Below are 22,699 nucleotides of genomic sequence, written 5' to 3' on the forward strand. Positions count from 1 at the left end.
ATGGTAACAGCCGTCAATGACAAACCCACGGCTGACATCATATTGAATGGGCAAAAGCTGGAAGTACTGCCTTTGAAGACTGGCACAAGGATGCCCTCTCTCACCACTCCCATTCAATGTAGTACTAGAAGTTTTGGCCAGAGTAATCAGGCAAGAGAATGATTAAAAGGCATCCAAATAGGAAGAGAAAAGTCAAACGATCCCTGTTTGAAAATGTCATAATTCTATGTTGAGAAAACCCCACAGCCTTGACGCAAAAGTTTCTTTAGCTGATAAACAACTTCGGCAAAGTTTCAGGATACAAAATCAATATACAAAAATCACTGGCATTCCTATATATCAGCAACAGTCAAGCCAAGAGTCAAATGAAGAATGCAATTCCATTCACGATGGCCACACACAAAAAATATACCTAGGAATACAGCTAACCAGGGAGGCGAAAGATATCTACATAGAGAATTACAAAACACTGCTCAAAGAAATCAGAGATGATATAAATGGGAAAACATTCCATGCTCGTGGAAAAGAAGAATCCATACTGTTAAAATGGCCATATTTCCCAAAGCAATGTATAGATTCAATGCTATTTCTATTAAACTACAAATGACATTCTTCACAGAACTAGGAAAAAAACTATTTTAAAATTCATATGGAATCAGAAAAGAACCCAAACAGCCAAGGCAATCCTAAGCAAAAAGAACAAAGCTGGAGGAATCATGCTACCTGACTTCAAACTGTACTGCAGGTCTACAATAACCAAAACAGTGTGGTACTGGTACAAAAACAGACACATAGAACAATGGAACAAAACAGATAGCCCAGAAATGAGGCCACACATCTACAACCATTTGATCTTCAACAAAGCTGACAAAAACAAGCAATGGGGAAAGGACTCCCTATTCAAATAAATAGTGCCAGGATAACTGGCTAGTCATATGCAGAAGATTGAAACGGACACCTTCCTTACACCATATACAAAAATCAACTCAGGATGGATTGAAGACTTAAACATAACACCCAAAATTATAAAAACCCTGGAAGACAACCTAGGCAATACCATTCTGGGCATAGAAATGGGCAAAGATTTCATGAAAAAGATACCAAAAGGAATTGCAACAAAACCAAAATTGACAAATGGGATCTAATTAAACTTAAGAGCTTCTGCACAGCAAAAGAAACTATCAACAGAGTAAACAGATAACCTATAGAATGGGAAAACATTTTTGCAAACTGTGCATCTGATAAAGATCTAATATCCAGCATCTATAAGGAACTTAAACAAATCTGAAGAAAAAAAAAACAACCCCATTAAAAAGTGGGCAAGGGACATGAACGAATACTTTTCAAAAGAAGACATACATGTGGCCAACAAACATATGAGAAAAAGCTCAATATCACTGATCATTAGAGAAATGCCAATCAAAACCACCATGAGATACCATCTCACACCAGTCATAATGTCTATCATTAAAAAGTCAAAAAATAACAGATGCTGGCGAGGTTGTGAAGAAAAGGGAACACTTATATTCTATTGGTGGGAGTGTAAATTAGTTCAAGCATTGTGGAAAGCAGTGTGATGATTCCTCAAAGACCTAAAAACAGAACTACCATTTGATCCAGCAATCTCATTACTGAGTATATACCCAAAGGAATATAAGTTGTTCTACCATAAGGACATGCCTTCGGACCCTAGAAAGGATCTCTTCCGATGAACATTACCATATTCTACTTTAATGTGCTCCTTAAATTCCTACAGTAATTTCCATGAGGCTGTTCCCCATATAAGTGTCTACTTAATAGGCCAGTGTTCCATTGACTATATGGCTAGGTCGTGGGCTACTGTCATGAGTCAGTAAAAACCGAAATGTAAAGGCCTTTATTATTGTTCAATTCCTCCTTCACTGCCAGGAAAACAGCATGCGATTCAGTCTGTTGAGCTAATTTGTTATCTTTTTCAATCAGTCTTTCAATCTGCCAGTCTTAGTGTGGTGGCCTTCCAAATAGGAGGCTATTCATCCACCTTGGAACTACCATTCATGAACCAAGCAGCTCTTTGATGGTTAATACAGATCTATTAACACAGCACTGTCCAGGTGGTGACAGGACGCAGTAGCTCTTCAGGTGGCTCCAAAGTCAATCCTAGAGGGAAACAGTCTACCTGCTTGTAGATTCAATGAGTACCTCTGTGTCCCCCTAGTAACATGTTTCTCTCATTTCCACTTTATTATGGAACTCTTCTGGATGCTGTCTTCCTTATTAGATTGTTTCTCTGACATAACACAAGACAATAACAGCATTTCAGGTTTCAGGAGTATTTTATGTCCTTCAGTCATAGGGGCTGTTACCATTAATGTCCAATAGTAAGGTAGTAGCTGTCTTTCAAATTGTGTATATCTTACTACACCATTTAGGAATATTCTGATACAGAATCCCAGTGGTCACCTATGAGTGGTACTCACAGGCTTTTGCAGTAATCTCCAGTCTACATATAATAGGCATATGTTACAGACACTTCCAAGATCATATATGATATGGAACGACAAAATAGGCATTGAGAGAGGAACTACTTTTTGAAATTCAGATGTGGCTGCTTTTTTGGTCCCTCATTCAAATACAGCATTCTTTGGGTAGTTTTATGGATAGCAGTGAGCAACATTTCTAGATGTGGAATATGCATCCTCCAAAATCTAAATAGATCAATGAAACATTGGGTTTTTTGTTTATTTCAAGGGGTAGTAATGAGATCAGTTTATTTGTGCTCACCTATGGAACGTCATGGTGGCATCTGCCCAGGTTATTCCTAAGAATTCCACCATTTTGAGAGGCCTTGACGCTTGCTAGACTTATCAATCAGCCTCTGCTGGTCATGTGTGTCACTGCTGCATTTAGATCATTCCTCACCTGGTTTTCAGTTTCAGATATCAGGATATAATCAATATAGTGTATTATTACACTCAGAACCTGCTTTAATCCAAATCTCTTTAAACAAATTATTGTAGTAGCTATAGTAGCTGGTGAATTTAAATAACCCTATAACAACATAATCTTTCCATGAACTTTCTCTTGTTTGAACAACCATCAAGAACTGGGATATTATCTCATTTCAGGTGAAAATGGTATTCATGTGTGGTTGCCACAAATTCGGTATTCAGGATTCAGTATTTGCACAGAGGAAAGGTAAGCATAAGTTTCAGGTGAAAGACATAAATTTTATTATTTATTTTTAACTTCAAAAATATTACTTTCTAGCATATATGAACTTATAAAAGAGATCAAGAAATTAATACATGTATATAATACATTTATAACTGCTAGACCTTTATTTGAGTCTGAACATATTACTTAGTGAGAAACTTTTTTTCTAAGTCTTAATAAGATAATGTCTTACACTATATTTTTATTTATATTGCTTTGGCTTGTGATTAATTGCTTTGCTATTCAATAGTGGCAAAATTCTTTATATAGTAAATAACATTAATTAAAATAAATTTATTACTCTTATTTAAATAAATCTATCAAGATGACCTTTCAAAAATTCAATTCCTTTTGGTTTAAGCCAGTTATTTAAGGGAAATGTATTATGTTTGCCTTAAGACATTTTTAATTTATGAAAAGGAAAGAAAGAGATTAATTTCAAGAAAGGTTATCCAATCTTGGAGCTACCTACCTGATTATATTCAAGACAGATTAGCTTAAAAATTTTGTTAGCTTTAAATAGCAGAAATAACTATTCTTGCATGTATCATATACCACGTCCCATAACTCATCAGCATGTCTTATACCATAAATAAAACTTTGAAATCTACTTAGATAAGATTTTTTAAAAATCAGGTAGGAATTTATTAAAAGGAAAAACTGAAATCTTCTCACCTACATTACTGACTTGCAGTAGAAGGGGTTATCCTTTGTGGGGTGGAGGGTAGGGGAACCACCCAAAAAGAGCAGGCTGATAAATTGGCTACAGTAAATAGATCCATAAGAAAATATCAGTGCTTATAAAAAATTACATGACAAATAATGGTGGGTTATTATATCCATAGCTTACTGTCACAGTAATGACCCGTAGCTTTAGATGTAATTATATTTATGCAGGGATTCCTGCAGACCTGAAAATTAACTCAAGCACTCATTCAAAGTAGAAGATTGAGAATGGACTAGAGCCTACTGCCACTGTGTCAGTGTGACTTGGGTTTCTGTGCCTTCTCGTTTGCTCACGTTCTGATCCCCGAGGACTGTGAAGAGCAAAGGTCTACTGACCACTGACCTCAGGCCACTCAAAAGGCAGGATTCGTTATGACATCGTTTTGCACAAGTAGAGCACTAATGCCCAGTCGGGCATCAGCTTCACTGCAGGATTGAAACATGACTGCTAGTCTCCCTGTATTCTTATGTGTGCCTTCCATCAAAAAGCACAGAATGGCTCTTAAATGAGGTAAATATACCATGTGCTGATTCAAAAATATCTCTGAGACATATTAACATGAAAAACAACTTATTAAATGGAATATAGTGTGTAAATACATTTATGCAAACACATTAAGCTATGTAGTTACTGTCACGCATCACTTAACCACCAGGAAAATTTTGAGAAATCTGATGTTTGGGAATTTCTTTGTGCAAATATCAGAGTGTATTTACACAAACCTAGATACGTAGCTTACTACACACCTAGACTATATGGTATAGCCTATTGGTCCTAGGCTACAGACCTGTACAGCATGTTACTGTACTGAATACTGTAGGCAACTGCAACACAAATCACTAGGCGATGGGAATTTTTCAGTTGTATTGTATATGTGGTCTGTCATTGACAGAAATGTTGTTACATGTGGGATGACTGTAAATGATTTTCTGTGATTATGTATTCCAAGTCACAGAGGTGAAGTTAAAGATTATCATATTGCAATATTAATTATAATAAGAAACATTTATTTTGGTCTTCTTCCCTGGTCAGAACTTGGACAGAGCTTGTGAAACCTTTGTAATTTCCCAAGTGATAAAGGTGCTAGGAGCATATTTTGTTCTAATAAGGTTACTCTTGCTGGGTTCCTTAATGAAGGCTGGTCAGCAGGAAGATCAAGGCATGGTTAGAAGCTTGGAACCCTCCGTCATCCCCCATCAACAGTTAGGGGAGAGGAACTGGAGATTGAGTTTGTAATTGATCGTGCCTATGTGATAAACTCTTCAAAAAAATCTCCAAAAGACAGGATTCAGAGCACATCCAGGTTGGTGAACACATCCTGTGTGCTAGGAGTGGGGTGCATTCCAACTCCATGGGGACAGAAATTCTGTATTCAGGACCCTTCCAGAGCTCGCTCTCTCTATCTCTTCATCTGGCTGTTTCTCTGTGTCCTTTATAATATCCTTAATAATAAACTGGTAAATGTCTTCCCCTGAGTTCTGTGAGCCATCACAGCAAATCATCAAAACTGAGGAGGGAGTTGTGGGGACCCTCCATTTGTAGCCAAGGCTGATAGAAGTTTGGGTAACCTGGGGATTCGCTACTTGAAACTGGCATCTGAAGTGGGGGCAGTCTTGTGGGACTGAGCCCTTAACCTGTAGCATCTGCATAAACTCCAGGTGGTTGGTGTCGTAGTTGAATTATAGGATGCCCAGTTGGTGTCCAGAGAGTAGGAGAATTGGTTGGTATCAGGAAAACCCCCACACATTTGGTCACAGAAGTGCTGAAAGTGTTGCATGTCATAGAGAAAAGCTTTGCTTTCCTCTTTATGGTAAACTAGGGAGAGAACAGAAGGAAAAAATTGCTTCTTTAAAAGTCACAGAAAGGAAAGGAATTTTAAGAAAAATAAAACTCTTAAATATAGCAAATAGAATGACAGCTACTGTATACAAAATGACAAAATTAACAAAGTAATATATAATATACCCATTATGCGTACAGCAATTTGCAGTTATCAAAAAAATTTTCATATATAATGCATGTCTGTATATTATATATATATATAGATTATATAAATGTGTATGTGTGTATAAATTATCTTCCTGAAGATAGAACCAACTGGTTCTTTCCTGGGGCAAGAACACTGAGTTATATTACTATTTGCTCTGAATTTGAAGGTCAAAAAGTCAAACAAATTTACAAGACTAGGTTCTAATGGCAGTTACTTTGTCAAGGATGCAAGCCACTTTTCATATCAAAAGCATATGTGGACTTAAAGTTGTGAAAACCAGATAAAGGTAGGCATATTTTTTGAAAGAAACTGCCAGGTATAGAGGGATTAATTGTTTCCACACATCTAAGCCTGACTCCAAAACTGTCAGTGGAAGACTATATCTCGCTAACAAGTCTTAGACATGTAGTACTTGAAAAAGAACAGGTACATCCTATACCAAGGTGTTTGAAATGGAGACCAGGAAGACGATAGGAAAGAAAATATGTTCAGAGCAACCCAGGCTGAGACTGGGGAGGCACAATTGAAGACAGGACCAGGTAAGAGGTTTCGTAATTAACTTGGTTTCCCACCCATAGCTGCATTTAGACTCTACTAACTTCAATAGGCATGTTGGGTCAGGATGCAAAATTATTTGCCTTTTAATTCACAATATTTTATCCATTTCATAACACATATGGCTTAGAAGCTGAGAGTATGGGGCTTGAAGACAAATCTCAGTTCTAATGAATAATAATTATAATAGGTTGGGCAGGTTATTTAACTTCTTTCTGATTGCTTCCTCATGTGTCAAGGGAGGATAGCACCACCCACCTCAGTGGGTTTGCATAAAGATAAAAACACCAAATGTGCCTTAGTTTGGTACAGAGAACACACTACAAAACATGGACTCATTAACAATAGAAACAGCTGCTCTAGAACTCTCCATAGGAGGAAAGAGCCTGATTTTAACAGAGAACAAACATAAGCTGTGTTACACAACACCCTTCTCCAGCTGAATCTTTGCTGTGTCTCCCTGGGTCCCAACGCACAATCCTCATGACCACATAGGAGGCTCAAGACATCTACAGAAGACTGACGTTAAGAGAGAAGTGTGATTGTTTTTAAAGAGACTAAGAAACTCCAAATAATGAGTGGCTATCTATCATATTCAATGACTCTGGAGAAATATAAAATGTGAACTCTGCTCTTAAGATATTGTCAGCCTGGTAGTAGTGGGAAGAGGGGCAGGGGAAACCCTGAAGGTTGGGTTGCAGAGACAGCCATGTAAAACCAAGTAGATGTATTTATAAGGCTTCCCTGCAGAAGGGATGCCTTTGCTGAGTCTGAGGGAAGAGTAGGAACAATCCAGGGAATGAGAGATGCAAGCATGAAATGCAAGAACATTGTTATGTTTATAGTAGAAGGAGCTTGTGAAGGCAAAGGGAGAGGAGTCAGGGACAAATCAACAAAGTCCCAGTGTGGGAAGGCAAGAAATGTACATTTATCATCAAAGCCAAGGGAGAGCCATGGTTGAATCTCCAAAATGAGATGAACTTGATCAGCTTTTCACCTTGGAAAGGTTCCTCCAGCTTAGTTTCGAAGTAAGAGCAGAACAGAAGCTACAGCTACACTCCAGGCAAGACAGATGACTCCTCCAACAAAACGTAGTGACCGAGGAATCAGGAAAAGATCAACTAAAAGATAGCAGATATCATATTAGCAGGGCTTGGTGACAATTGGGTATGGAACAAGTGAGAAGGATCTTGGCTGACTGCAGTTTCTAACTTAGACAACTGAATGGACAGTGGGCCCATATGTTAACATAGAAAATACAAGGAAAGGACCAGAATTCCTGAGAGCTGATGTGCACAGTCCATAGAGATTCAGAGAGGTCCCTGTGCCCTGTGGTGGTAAGCAAAGCTGTGAAAGATGCTCTGCGTGATGGACAGAATGTGGTTTGGTGTCTTTCAGAAGAAGTCTCGGTCCTGGTTTGGGGCTCTGATGACTCAACAAAGTGAAGTCTAGAAAGAGGACAGGGAGACCTCCTGGTGTGCCCTAGGGGGAGGAGAAAGGAAAGGATGACCTGACTTAGAGAGGAGAGAGAACAGCAGCTTCCCAGATACCCAGGACCTGCCCAATCTTGAGCTACTCCTATCACTGGGATTCCCTCTGTGCCCCAGACAAAGCAACTGGTACTCACCACAAAGGTAAGAATATGTTGAATATTTTATATAAATCTATAGAGATACAGAAATATGAATAGATATTCTTCCAAAAATACCACAGGCCTGAGACAGGTGTCCCATTCCTTGGCCAAGGGAATATTATAGAACAGTATATATGCAAAGACTTTCCAAGAGATATTAGTAGCCATATATATTTTTTTTAAATCAATTTCTTCATTAGTATGAAAGATTCAGAAAGGCAAATTTATAAAATTTATAGAGACAAAATAGATAAAGGTTTCCTTTAAGGACCTCACCTTTCCATACCTCAGCTGTCTGGGCCTGGGGCTGGGAACAGAGATAAAGGCATGAGGGGTCTTACTAGAACAATAAAAATGCTCTACAACTCACCGAATGTGATGGTTGCACAACTTGGTAGAGTTACAAAAATCATTGAATTGTAGACTTAAATTTTATGTTATGTGAAATGTATGTCAATAAAATTATTTCTTTAAAAAGAAATACATTTTCAGATCTTCAACTTCCATGTGTGGTCTTTCCTAAATATGATTTGCCTGAGAAAGCACCTGTACTTGTTTATGTAAAATTCACTTTGCTAGCTCCCCTTTTAGTTGGCCTACTCAAAAAGGAAGAGAGTCATATTCTTTTCCTATCCATATTTTTACTATGGTAAAAATGGAGTGTTGACATGAGTGAAGACACCTTCAAATTGCCAACAGTAAGACCATCCTAAATATTGTTACTGAGATGCCTCCTTTAATGACTCTTGCCTTATGGTTTGTTATCTTTCCCTTTTATACTTAATTTGGTGAAGAGTGTAGCCTTGTATTACAAATTAAATGTCTTAACCTGCTTTGGGATGTTCTGAATTTGGATATATGGTAGAATGGGGCAGTGGATGTGTTGACAATTTTCCTTTAAGGACCTCACCTTTCCATACCTCAGCTCTTATCAAAGAACACAGATGGGGAGAATTCCACAAGAAACTAGCAATGATAGCATGGATATACAACATTCAGCACTGCAACTAGCTTTTCCAGGTATTTAAATGTATGCAATCCTTTTCAGCTCTTCTCAGCAGTCACTCACAGGTTGTGTTATTAGCTGGCGGCAGTGGGGGAGGGGAAATCACCTTTGAACAGATGAAGCTGAACGACCTAGTGACACGATTTAGTGACTGCCAAAGTTTTTTCAAGATATATTAGACAAAGCCATGAATCAAATTTCAAATGACTTCTTCAGATCCAATATGAGTTAACCAGAAATGTAGTTAGAGCTTATTTTATCCATTCACATCATGAAATCCATAATCTGGCTCTATGATCACTAATCTCAGGTGGCCCCGGGACCAGGTTATTTCCTCCTCTGCCATCTGCTCATAGAGAACACTGCCTTAAGACCATGTAACACATATGCCTTAGAAGTTGAGAGTATATAAGCTGAGAGAGAGGCATCCATGCAACAGGGGTAGGTGGCATGGGAATCTGGGCACCTGCTTATGTGATTTGTGTAACCTACTTTGGTCCTGCTTAGACCTGACCCCTATTGTATCATTTCCTTCAAATGGTGGGTTGCTGCTGTGTCTTCCCAACTTTAATGCAGAGAGCCCGGGTTATGATGAGTAGCTCTAGTCACACCATCCTTTGAAATTCCATATTAGGCTGGGCACGGTGGCTAACGCCTGTAATCCCAGCACGAGGTAGGTGGATCACCTGAGGTCAGGAGCCTGGCCAATATGGTGAAACCCTGTCTCTACTAAAAATACAAAAATTAGCTGGGCTTGGGGGCACCAGCCTGAAATCCCAGCTACTCAGGAAGTTGAGGCAGGAGAATCGTTTGAACCCAGGAGGCAGAGGTTGCAGCGAGCCAAGATCATGCCACTGCACTCCAGCCTGAGTGACAGAGACTCCATCTGAAAAAAAAAAAAAAAAGAAAGAAGAAAGAAAGAAAGAAAAAGAAAGAAAGAAAGAAAGAAAGAAAGAAAGAAAGAAAGAAAGAAAGAAAGAAAGAAAGAAAGAAAGAAAGAAAGAAAGAAAGAAAGAAAGAAAGAAAGGGAGAGAAAGAAAGAAAGAAATTCCATGGTCTGATAATCAGTCTCCACCAGGAATCAGGTGCTGCTTGCTACTTTTCAAATGTTTTATTGTTTCCTAACGCATTTAGTTTTGCCTTGCGCTAGAACCCTAGGGTTTTATGCTAAGACTCCCTATTGGGGTTTACCAAGGATTTCTCATAGAGCTTTATTGGCACAAATATCTGGGACTCTAGAAGATCCATTTGGCCCTGTGGCCCAAGTGGCAGGGCTGGTTACACAACATCTTAACCTGCTGCAGAGCCTTCTCTTACTCTGCGCCCCACTCAAAACTGACAGCCTTCATAATCACCCAATAAATAGATTGCAGCAGAATTTCCAAGAATAGTATGCAATGTCCCCCAAACCTGAAGAGCGCTACCAAATTTTCATTGCATTTCAACTCTGAATGAAAGTCTCAATATGCCTTAGACCACTGGAATCCTAAAAACCACTCATGTGATGGGTTTCTGGATCTCTGTAGGATTTACCTCTCACCCTCTGTATTACTTAGACATTCAGAGTTCCTTTGACTTCTGCTCATCATGTTCAATTAACATTATGTCATCAATAAAATGCACTAACATGAAATTCACATTTTAACTACTCAGGTGCCCAAGCTGGAAAACTGGGCTTCATTTTTAGTTCCTTTTGCTCCCAGGGTGACCAGTCTCTCACAAAGGACTAATAATTTTAACTAATAAATATTTCCTAAATCTAACTTCTTTTCTGCATCTATACTACTTCTGACTAGTTCAGGGCCTGGTCGAATACCTTCCAATGGACCCTCCAGGTGCATGCTCCACTCTGTTCCATGCTCTTGGAGGCTGAGCTGTGTGGATGACATCTCACTTCCAGAAGGGTTTTGTTAATAGAGAACACTGATAGTAGATCAGAGGAAAGGAGGGAAATGCGGTTGTGGTATTTATTCACGCGGTTCCCTTCTGCAGTGTGTCTCTGGCTTACTACGACACTTAACCAAAGGTCACAGCCCCTGACAGACAGCCTTCTGTCTTTGTCTTTGTTGGGGTAACTCAATTCCTCCTTTTGCCCTTTCAGGCCTCGAGGGTATTAAAACCTCCCTGTGCCTGGCTCCAGTGCTGTACTGTCTCCTGTGATTACCCTATACTTTGCCTCTGTAAATAGCCCCTTCATGAAACTCTCTTTAATTTACCCAATTTAAGTATGCCATCTATTTCCTGACAGTATCTGATGGGCACAAGACCTTAGTATCTCTTGCTGCAATAATCTCCTGGCTGCCACGTCAAATAAGTGCATGTGCATAGACACACATGCTAAAGTTGTCTCTATATGGCAAAAATCTGACCATATCAATATCTGACCCCTTTGCATTTCTTATTAAATTTCAGGGACTCCCATTTGCCCTCTAGAGAAAGTCTAAGCTTTTTGTTTTGGCATGCAATAACCACCACTATCCAGCCCTTGACCAATTCTATGGCCTCATCTCCAGCCACTCCCCACCTCATGCTTGCTGTTCCAGGGATAACAAACTCTTGGTAGTTTCTCTCACTCTGTGCTGTTTTTCTCCCCTTTGCCCTTGCTCATGCTAACTTCCTTGCTTGGTATGCCCTTCTATATTTCCAAATTCCTTACTCCATTCATCCTTCAAGAATAAGTTCTGAAAATTAAAAAGAAAAAACAGGTCATGTATACTGTGGTCCCATTCATGCAAAATTGAACACACAGCTATTATATGAGAATGGATATGTGGAGAGGTGACTTAAAGAATGGCAAAATAATTATAATAGTTAACAGTGAAATATCAAATTTTCACTTTTTTGTGTTGGATAATTTTTGAGAAGGTAAGATAATGACTCCCATACAAATATAAAAAGAACAAGTGCCAACCTTTTAAAACTTGTTAATTAATGAGGGGAACCACAAAGCCATTACAACTGATTCAAAGGTAAATTCAAATAACCACACATATATATGCCATAGGGAAGAGTAAAATAAGTTTGCTTAATAGATGCAAAGCTGATTTCTTCCAATGTAGAAGGAAAATTGAATCTCCTCCAGATTAAATTTATATGCATCTATGGATAGATGCAAATATTTATTAGTTACCTAAAACTCTGAGTTGTAAATAGCTCAAAGACAATGTATGACACAGAGACCCCACAGAATCAGGTCACCTAGAAGAGTAGCTAGACAATGCCTAGTTTTTTACTGAAGATATCCAGAGTCCATTTCAAAGTCAGGTCTGTTTTAAAGTCTTTTGCAACTTTTCCCTCAACTTTCTTATATAGTTTTACAAATATTTTACAAACATTAAAAAAAATTTATAATTAACATATATCCTTTTTTAATTAAAAAAGCATGCCTCCAAACAAACAAACAAACAAACAAATGCAATATTAGAAGCTCCTTTTCCTCAATTGACTTAGGTGTCACCTTTTCCAAATTATTTATCTAACCACTGCCACCCCAAGGTTAAGTTAGGTGCTGTTCTTCTCCTATGCTCCCATAAAAGTATGTGAATCATATGTTCCTCCTACCACAATGTATGATAATCATATTTTTCTGCAGGCCCAGCTCAGGCTGTGAGTGCTTTGAGTACCCAAATCATGAGTCATCTTCGTATTCTGGCCGCCCAGCCCATAGCAGGTTCCCAATGGATACTCACTGAATGAATGAAGAGACTAGTGCATGCATTGATTCTGTATCTTTTGCAAAAATTATATTGGGGATGGGAAGGGGAGAGAGAGAGAGAGAAAAACACTTAGCATTTGCTTTTAAAAATAAATTGTTTGGAGTGACATTAACAAAATGTTGAGTAGGAAGAGAAGGAAACCCAACACTGTTTGAATTCTTGCCTACAAGGGAGGTAGGGAACCGTAATGAACGAGTAGGGATTGTAGGAGTCAAATTTCAGAGAAAAAAAGAATTGTGAATTTATCGTTAAAGTTTGCTTCAAAAGCATTTATCTGCTGTGATATTTGCCTAAGATTTACTAAGGTTGAAGTACTTAAATAAGGGAATTGGCTTTATGTAAAAAAGTTCATAGCTACAGATTTGTGAAGATTTGAATAGAGACTCAGTATTCTAAATACCAGGAAAACACAGGTTCACAGTGTACACAATGCCTGATGCCACCCAAAGCCTGAACACTTAAAAATCATGAATGGGTACTTTACAATAAATGCTTTAAGACCAGAGCTGAACTAACACCACAGACTGCACAGGGGAAGGGTCTGACATGCAGTAACTAAGGAATTTGACCTGTAGGTCCAGTGAGGCCCCTAAGAAACCATTATATCACTGCAGCCAAATCTTCATTCATTCATTCATTCATTTATTCATTCATTCATTCATTCAACAAATACCTATGAAGCAATCGCTAGGTGCTGGGCACCCTGCTAGAAGTGGCAAATGTAACACTGTCACTTAGAGTTAGAAAGGTGAATGTGAGAAGTAAGCACAGGAGGGAGGGCATCAGGTCACATGGAGGAGACAATAAATCAGCTTTGGGGTGTCAGGAAGGACTCCCCTCATGTGCTGAAAATGAAGATAAGTCTAGACAAAGAGGCTGAGGGATGCAAAGCAGCCAGAGTAGAGCACTGGGAGCAGGAAGTCAAATGTGTCTCGAAGCTTGAGGCTAGAGACTCATGGAGGACAGAATGATAAAACATATCACTCTTAAGAAGCTGTGGAACTTTAGGAACTTGAGAGTTTACAAAGCGCTCTCACATCTTAATTTATTTGGGCCTCTCACAACAAACCTGTGAAGTAGATGTTCATTATCCTAGGGGTTCTCAATGAATAAATATTTATTGAATATGTTGACTTAAGAGGATGAAGCTGAGGCAAAATTAATACAAGTAGAGAGTTTATTTGGGCCAAACTTGAGGATTGCAACCCAGGAGCATAGATTCAAGTTGCCCTGAATATACACTCCAATTAGCAGGAGTTACAAGTGAATTTTTAAAGGCAATAACGGGGACAGGGAATGGACTGTTACAAAATTGTCAGAAATTCGCATTGGTTTACACAAAGAACATTGATTAGTGATTGGCTATACATTTTTAAACTACAGAGTATGTGTTACAGTGTCTGGTGTGGCATTATTAGGTTAATTTCCAGCTACTTGTGGCAATAGCAAGCAGTGTCAAGAGATGAATACTTAGGTCAAAGAGGGGAGTAGGGTGTGGGATTGTGGCCTCATTTTAATGTCTCTCTGGGCCTAATAATTAAAAGGATTTGTATTCCTCAGATACAAATTTCTTTTCTCAAGCCTATGTGTGCATATATCAGAATTTGATATCAGATAACAGAAGCCACTCAAGCAATTTAAAGAGAAGAGATTTCATATACAAAATTCTGTGTTCACAAAATCACTGGAAAGGCTCACTGGAGCAGGCTCGAGGCTGATCTTCCAGGAGCGATTCTTAGACCCACCCAGTTCTAGCCCAAAAAGGGAGATGATATTTCATCAGAAACCACCATGTTTAGGCCCCTGACCCTGGGTTGCGGGTCCTCAACAGCAGTGGAGCCAAATATAAACTTAAATTAGCCAACAAAGTTGCCATGACCACAGGATCTACAAACAGGTGAGAACAGCTCTTTGGGGCTTTGGGAACTGTGGGTGTCTTTGGGTTTTGTTGACTTCATTTCTTAGGCTCATCCCCACAAAGCAAAGTTTACTAGGCTTAAGTGCTAGTAGTTTTTTGGGAAGGTGATCTTAATGAGCAACATCGAGGAACAGGAAAGGAAACTAGGAAAGGAGACAAAACCAGTGCAGGATGTGTTATGGAGTCAGCCCACTATAGGTCACTGGGTGAGAGGTTTCAAAGGTCTTCTAGGAAGCAGGAAATGCATCTCAGAGGCATCTCTCGGGGGAAGAGGAGAGAATTCCTCCATCAGTCAAGAGTTGCCCTATGTGGGTTAATGGCTCACACTTTGAAGTTGCATGCCTCTGAGCACTCAGTGGTTTCACATGCCTGAGGCAGGGAGCTCTCTGGTTGCAGCTACAAAGCAAACTAAAGCCTTGAGAAACTAAACTGAGAACGAGTTTTCATAGTAGGAATTTTCGTGGGAGGGGAGGCCAAGAAGATCTGATGTGGACATAGGAAGTTCAATGCATCTATGGACCCTTTATCTCTTTATCTCTTCTAGTCCTGTGACCATCCATAGTACAGCATGAGGTTATCTGCTCTGAGTTAGTGGAGAGAATTCATTTGGTGCCTCAGGGCTAGAAATGCAGCAAGAAAAGTCTCAGTCCTAGTCTAAATTGTCACCTCCTTCTCATCTCTGCCCCAGGATCGGCTTCGCCATTGCCCAGCGTCTGGCCCACGATAGGGCCCACGTGGTCATCAGCAGCGGGAAGCAGCAGAAGGTGGCCACGCCCTAGGAGGAGGGCCACGCCCTAGGAGGAGGGGCTGAGCATGTGCCAGATACCCTGTGCTACATGGGGAAGGCTGAGGACCGGGAGCGGCTGGTGGTCATGGTGAGGGGCATAGAAGGAGGTGCAGACAGGCTCAGGGATTCTGATACTATGCCCCACATTAGGGCAGAGGGATAAAGCCACCATCACAGGAATCAGGTCAACTATGTGTCACTTGAGCCTTGTCCACAAGGCCCAATCTCCAGTTAACTGACCTGGGCACAGAAAGGACCAGCTTACGGAGGGCATCCTTTCTCCACCCAGGTTTGTTCTCTCCCTCAGGGAGGGAGGGAGTGCATGTGGTCTGGGACTCAGGGAGATGTTGGGGTGGGGACCATGCTGGTGGGAAAGGAGAAGCTGGTTTCTCCACCAGCTCCGTGGAGCCAGCCAGGCCCCCCTGGAAGATTCCTGAGGAGGGGTCTGAGGGGACAGAGATGTTGTACAGAAGGAAGCCCTGGTCTTATAGTCAGAGGTAGAGTATTCAGGGAATTGGAGCGGGGACAGTGAAATTTCAGGACACAGTGCAGATGAGAGGTGTGTTTGGGAACGAGTAGCCAACAGTGCCTAGGACTAAAAGAAGGACGTGAAAGGGTACTTGGGTGATGCTCCACTGCTTTTTATCTAGAAACTCAGTACCTGGCTCCTAAAGGAAAAGAGAGAATCTCCATCCTCACATCATATTGTTCTCCTGTGCTTTGAACTTGACCTAGGTACAGCCTCTGGGACATTAAACAGGAGTCACCTCTCACTGCTGAAGACACCCTCTTCTTCCGTAACCTTATTCCTTTATGTCCCTTTCTTACTCTCAGGCCCTGGAACACTGCGGGGGTGTGGACTTCCTGGTGTGTGTGGCAGGGGTCAGTCACTTGATGGGAAGTGCCTTGGGGATCAGTGAGCAGGTCTGGGACAAGGTGAGGTCTGGGGAAGCCAGCAGGGGGCAGGAAAGCCAGACTTCATCCTCACCTTCCTGCCATGTAACCCTCTCTCCATCTAGGCTCACATATCCAGAGCTGATCCTCAGCTCCCACCATCCACCTTCCCATGACAGATTCATTGGTGCAGAGTGAGGCCTGGGGCTTGAACTCTCTGAGCCTCAATTTCCCCATCTGTGAGATGGATGTAGGAGTGTTTAAGTGGCAGTTTTGGTCCCCACTGTTCAGGAGCTACCATTCTGCAGGGAATGTCCAACCAAAAACCAAATAGTCACAAAAAATATGGGGCACAGAGAAGAGAATGACAGCCTAATCCCTAACATGGGTACCTTCTGGCTATCACCCCAAAACCTAGCCTTCCCCAGACTCAGCTGTTGATGCCTCCTCTGCTCCAGATGAAACTGGTGTGCTTGGAAATATAGGGAGACAACCCATATACTCTGGAGTCTTCTGCTGGAAGAGCCTTCAGCCTAACCCATTTACTCCTGCATCTTCAGGATGCCCCATTTCCATGAATGCACAGGAAAGCCAACACTCCACCCACATCATGGGCATCAGAGGTCATCATGCCCACATTCTAACCTGGTACATTTCCCAATATGGTGAGACTGCTGGACTGACTGTATCTTCACTCCCCCACCTCCTGTTTGCTCTGATTTCAGATCCTAAACATCACTGTGAAAGCCCCAGCCTGCTGCTGAGCCAGCTGCTGCCCCACATGGAGAAGATGGGGTAAGGGTGGGGAAGGGGCATAAGGAGGTAGCTGCTTGATATCAAACAGGGAGCAGGGGAACTAGAGTGAGAGGGGGCAGATTTCAGATAGACATTCCTAGTGGGAAACAGGCTTAGCTGAGCCAGTCATACAAGAATGGTGAGTGTGTGGCTTTTAAACTTCTGGGTCAGCTAAAAAAACAAGAGTTCTATCCATTAGTGTTGTTCTCTCACATCTGGAGTGCCCAGGGGGTCTGGCAAGGACTTGACTGGAATAAGGAGGAGGGATCCACAGATAGAAGGTCCTAGAGTCCTGACAATGGTCTTGGAATCAGAGACCCTTGGGCTACAGGAGCTCTAGCCACAAGAGTTCAGGCTGATGACTCTGAGGCACCCCATAGCAGGCCTGTAACTAGAGCAGTTGTTTCCCAGGCCCACTCAACTCTTATCCCTCCTGCTTCCTCTGACACCTGTCCTACCCAACCTCTTCCCAGCCCCTGCCAGTCAGTTCCCAAATTAGGAAGCCTGTTTCCTTGCTGTTCTCACAGCCCGTGATAGATGCATCACCTGTGGGATGGGCCTAGGGTTGTCTCTTGCTGTCGATTCCCCACTGGTCTCAGTGACTCGGGATGTTCCCAGATGTTCTCCCATGCCATTTGTCCTAGGGTTGAAACAATCTGCCTGTGCTCCTGGGAGTTCCTTGTTCATTCTTGGATTCTGGCCCAATCTTTAGAAGGTTTCATTTTCTGACCACTTCAGGAACACAGCTTCCCCTGAAGGTGCTCTAGCCATCACTGTCCAACTCCTCCAACTTGGGCCTGTCTCATTCCTGTTCTAAAATAGATCCCTCTGGCCATGCCCTAGCCTCTTAAACTTCTCCCTCCTACTTAGCCATGCCTCCTCTGAAGGTTAGGGCCACCCCACCCAGTTATCTCCACCAGCATTGCCCTCACTCTCTTCTTTAAAATGGTCAGCAGAGGTAAAGTGAATTTTCCTCAGTTTCAGGTACAGTGCTTTGCAGATAGATGTAGTTTTAAGACTCTTTTCCCAACTATTTTGCTTCCCTTCAGTTCACATATTGACTGGAGCAGTCACTGAATTCAGCAAGCATGTACTGAGCAGCTAGTATAGACTGGGCTGCTTCTCTGGACTTGTGTGATCATCTGTGAAACACAACCAGGACTTCTAACTAATGATGACTTCTGAGGCCCCTTCCAGCTGTAACACAGGCATGGCGTGATATTAGATTGAATCTCAGTGGTCCTGAGTCACTAAGAACAGTGGGGAATTGACAGGAAGAGCCAGCCCTAGGCCCATCCCACAGGTAATACATCTACCATGGGCTGTGGGGAGAGCAAGGAAGCAGACTTCCTAATTTGGGAAATGACTGGCATGGGCTGGGAAAAGGTCGAGGAGGACAGGGCTAGTGTAAGAGGCAGTGGGAGGGACAAAAAATATCATTTTTATTGATAGAAAATGGCCAAGTACAGTAATTTATGTGGTTAAACACAGTACCATGGTTTTCAAATTTTTTTTAATGGCAGAAACCTTTTGTCAAAGAATAACCTCTATAGGAGTCCAATGCATAAAACAGACAAAAGCAGAAATGCCCAGGTTAAAATTGGATTAGGGGCCTGATGCTCAACCATTTGGTCCCTGTTCCTGGTACTGGGCACCTCTTGCAGAATCTGGCTTCACAAAACTGGTTGCAAACTATGAATGTAAAGAAGACAGCGTGGGCTTTGGAGTCAGAGACACCTACCTTTAGATCCCTGCTCTGTCACTAACTACATATACTTGGTAATTAAACTCTCTGGGCCTTTGTTTCCTTACCTATTAAATGGAATAGTGATGCTTGGCACACCTCTTGTGGACATTAAATGGCATGATAAAATATCTTGATTATGCACATAGTAAAGACCGTCTATATATATTTACTAGAGTAAATAATAAACATTGGCCGGTTGTGGTGGCTCACACCTGTAATCCCAACACTTTGGGAGACTGAGGCAGAAAAGTCGCTTGAACCCAGGAGTTCAAGGGTGCAGTGAGCTATGATCATACCACTGTACTTCCAGCTGGGTGATCACGTGAGACCCTGTCTCAAAAAAAATATTTGAAAATGAATATTATCATTTTCACAGCTACAAGAACGTCACATACTAAAGTTCTTTACAAGTGAAAGAACTTTACATCACAATTAAAAGAACTAGAGAACCAGGAGAAAACCAACCCCAAAGCTAACAGAAGACAAGAAATAACCAAAATCAGAACTGAACTGAAGGAGATTGAGACACAAAAAAATCATTCAAAAGATCAATGAATCCAGCAGTTGATTTTTTGAAAAAAGTTAATAAAATAGACTGCTAACTAGACTAATGAAGAAAAAATCCAAATAAACACAATTAGAAATGACAAAAGGGGTCATTGATCCCATGGAATACAAATAGCTACCAAAGAATATTATGAACACCTCTATGCACATAAACTAGCAAATCTAGAAGAAAAGGATAAATTCCTGGACACATATACCCTTCCAAGACTATGCCAGGAAGAAATTGAATCCCTGAACAGACCAATAATGAGCTCCGAAATAAAATCAGTGATAAATAGCCTACCAAGAAAAACCTAGGAATGACAGATTCACAGCTGAATTCTCCCAGCTGTACAAAGAAGAGCTGGTACCACTTCTACTGAAACTATTCCAAAAATTTTAGAAAGAGGAACTCTTCCCCAATTCTTTCTATGAAGCCAGCATCATCCTAATACCAACCCCTGTCAGAAACACAGAAACACAGAAAATGAAAAGGTTAGGCCAATATCCTTGATGAATGTTGATGCAAAAATCCTCAACAAAATACTTACAAACTGAATCCAGCAGCACATCAAAAAGCTTATGCACCACAATCAAGTAGGCTTTATCCCTGGGATGCAAGGTTGGCACAACATACACAAATCGAGAAATGTGATTCATCACATGAACAGAATTAAGGACAAAACTACATGATTATCTTAATAGATTCAGAAAAGGCTTTTGATGAAATTCAACACCCTTCCTGTTAAAAATTCTCAATAAACTAGGTATTGGAACATACCTCAAAATAATAAGAGCCATCTATGACAAACCCACAGCCAACATCATACTGAATGGGCAAAACTTGGAAGCATTACTGTTGAAAACTAGTACAGGACAAGGATGCCCTGTCTCATCATTCCTATTCAACGTAGTATTGGAAGTCCTAGCCAGAGTAATCAGGCAAGAGAAAGACATAAAGGCAGTCAAATAGGAAGAGAAGAAGTCAAATTATCCCTGTTTGCAGGTGACATGATCCTATATTGAGAAAACCCACAGTCACGACACAAAAGCTCCTTAAGCTGATAAACAACTTCAACAAAGTTTCAGTATACAAAATTAATGTACAAAAATCACTGGCATTGCTATACACGAACAAGAGCCAAGCCAAGAGCCAAATGAGGAATGCAATTCCATTCACAACTGCCACAAAAAATACCTAGGAATACAGCTAAACAGAGAGGTGAAAGATCACTACAATAAGAACTACAAAACATTGCTCAAAAAAATCAGAGATGACAGAAACAAATGGAAAAACATTCCACACTCATGGATAAGAAGAATCTGTATTGTTAAAATGGCAAAATTGCCTAAAGCAATGTATAGATTCAAGGCTATTCCTATTAAACTACAAATGACATTCTTCACAGAACTAGAAAAAGAACTATTTTAAAATTTATATGGAGCTAAAAAAGAGCTTAAATAGCCAAAGCAATCCTAAGCAAAAATAATAAAGCTGGAGGCAGTTCCAAGATGGCCAAATAGGAACACCTCTAGTCTACAGCTGCCAGTGTGAGCGACACAGAAGATGCGGGATTTCTGCATTTCCAACTGAGGTATGAGGTTTGTCTCACTGGGGCATGTCTGACAGTGGGTGCAGGACAGTGGATGCAGCCCACTGAGCAAGACCAAAGCAGGGAGAGGCATCTCCTCACCCAGGAAGTGCAAGGGGTCAGGGAATTCCCTTTCCTAGCCAAGGGAAGCCATGACAGATAGCACCTGGAAAATTGGGTCACTCCCACCCTAATACTGCAGTTTTCCAAGGGTCTTAGCAAACGGCACACCAAGAGATTATATCCCGCACCAGGCTTGGAGGGTCCCACACCCATGGAGCCTCCCTCATTGCTAGCGCAACAGTCTGAGATCTACTAGAATAACCAATGTAGAGAAGTCCTTAAATGACCTGATGGAGCTGAAAACCATGGCATGAGAACTACATGACAAATGCACAAGCTTCAATGACTGATTCAATCAACTGGAAGAAAAGGTATCAGTGATTGAAGATCAAATGAATGAAATGAAGCAAGAAGAGAAGTTTAGAGAAAAAAGAGTAAAAAGAAATGAACAAAGCTGCCAAGAAATATGGGACTATGTGAAAAGACCAAATATACGTCTGATTGGTGTACCTGAAAGTGACAGGGTGAATGGAAGCAAGTTGGAAAACACTCTGCAGGATATTATCCAGGAGAACTTCCCCAACCTAGCAAGGTGGGCCAACATTCAAATTCAGGAAATGCAGAGAATGCCACAGAGATACTCCTCAAGAAGAGAAACTCCAAGACATATAATTGTCAGATTCATCAAAGTTGAAATGAAGGAAAAAATGTTAAGGACAGCCAGAGAGAAAGGTCAGATTACCCACAAAGTGAAGCCCATCAGACTAACAGCAGATTTCTCAGCAGAAACTCTACAACCCAGAAGAGGGTGGGGGCCAATGTTCAACATTCTTAAAGAAAATAATTTTCAACCCAGAATTTCATATCCAGGAGAAATAAAATCCTTTACAGACAAGCAAATGCTGAGAGATTTTGTCACCCCTAAGCATGCCCTACAAGAGCTCCCGAAGAAAGCACTAAACATGGAAAGGAATAACCAGTACCAGCCACTGCAAAAACATGCCAAAATGTAAAGACCATCAATGCTAGGAAGAAACTGCATCAACTAATGAGCAAAATAACCAGCTAACATCATAGTGACAGGATCAAGTTCACACATAACAATAATAACCTTAAATGTAAATGGGCTAAATTCTCCAATTAAAAGACACAGAGTGGCAAATTGGATAAAGAGTCGAGACCAATCAGTCTGCTGTATTCAGGAGACCCATCTCACATGCAGAAACACACATAGGCTCAAAATAAAGGGATGGAGGAAGATCTACCAAGCAAATGGAAAACAATAAAAGGCAGGGGTTGCAATCCTAGTCTCTGATAAAACAGACTTTAAACCACCAAAGATGAAAAGAGACAAAGAAGGTCATTACATAATGGTAAGGGATCAATTCAACAAAAAGAGCTAACTATCCTAAATATATGTGCACCCAATACAGGAGCACCCAGATTCATAAAGCAAGTCCTTGGAGACTTACAAAGAGACTTAGACTCCCACACAATAATAATGGGAGACTTTAACACCCCACTGTCAACATTAG

General features: G+C 40.8%; 1 pseudogene; it reads left to right on the top strand.

Annotated features, from left to right (window-relative positions):
• LOC140710640 (dehydrogenase/reductase SDR family member 2, mitochondrial-like) overlaps positions 1-22,699 on the top strand; it is a 37,420-nt pseudogene continuing 14,721 nt past the window's right edge.

Source organism: Chlorocebus sabaeus, chromosome 29 (genome assembly GCF_047675955.1).
Source record: "Chlorocebus sabaeus isolate Y175 chromosome 29, mChlSab1.0.hap1, whole genome shotgun sequence".
NCBI lineage: Eukaryota > Metazoa > Chordata > Mammalia > Primates > Cercopithecidae > Chlorocebus > Chlorocebus sabaeus.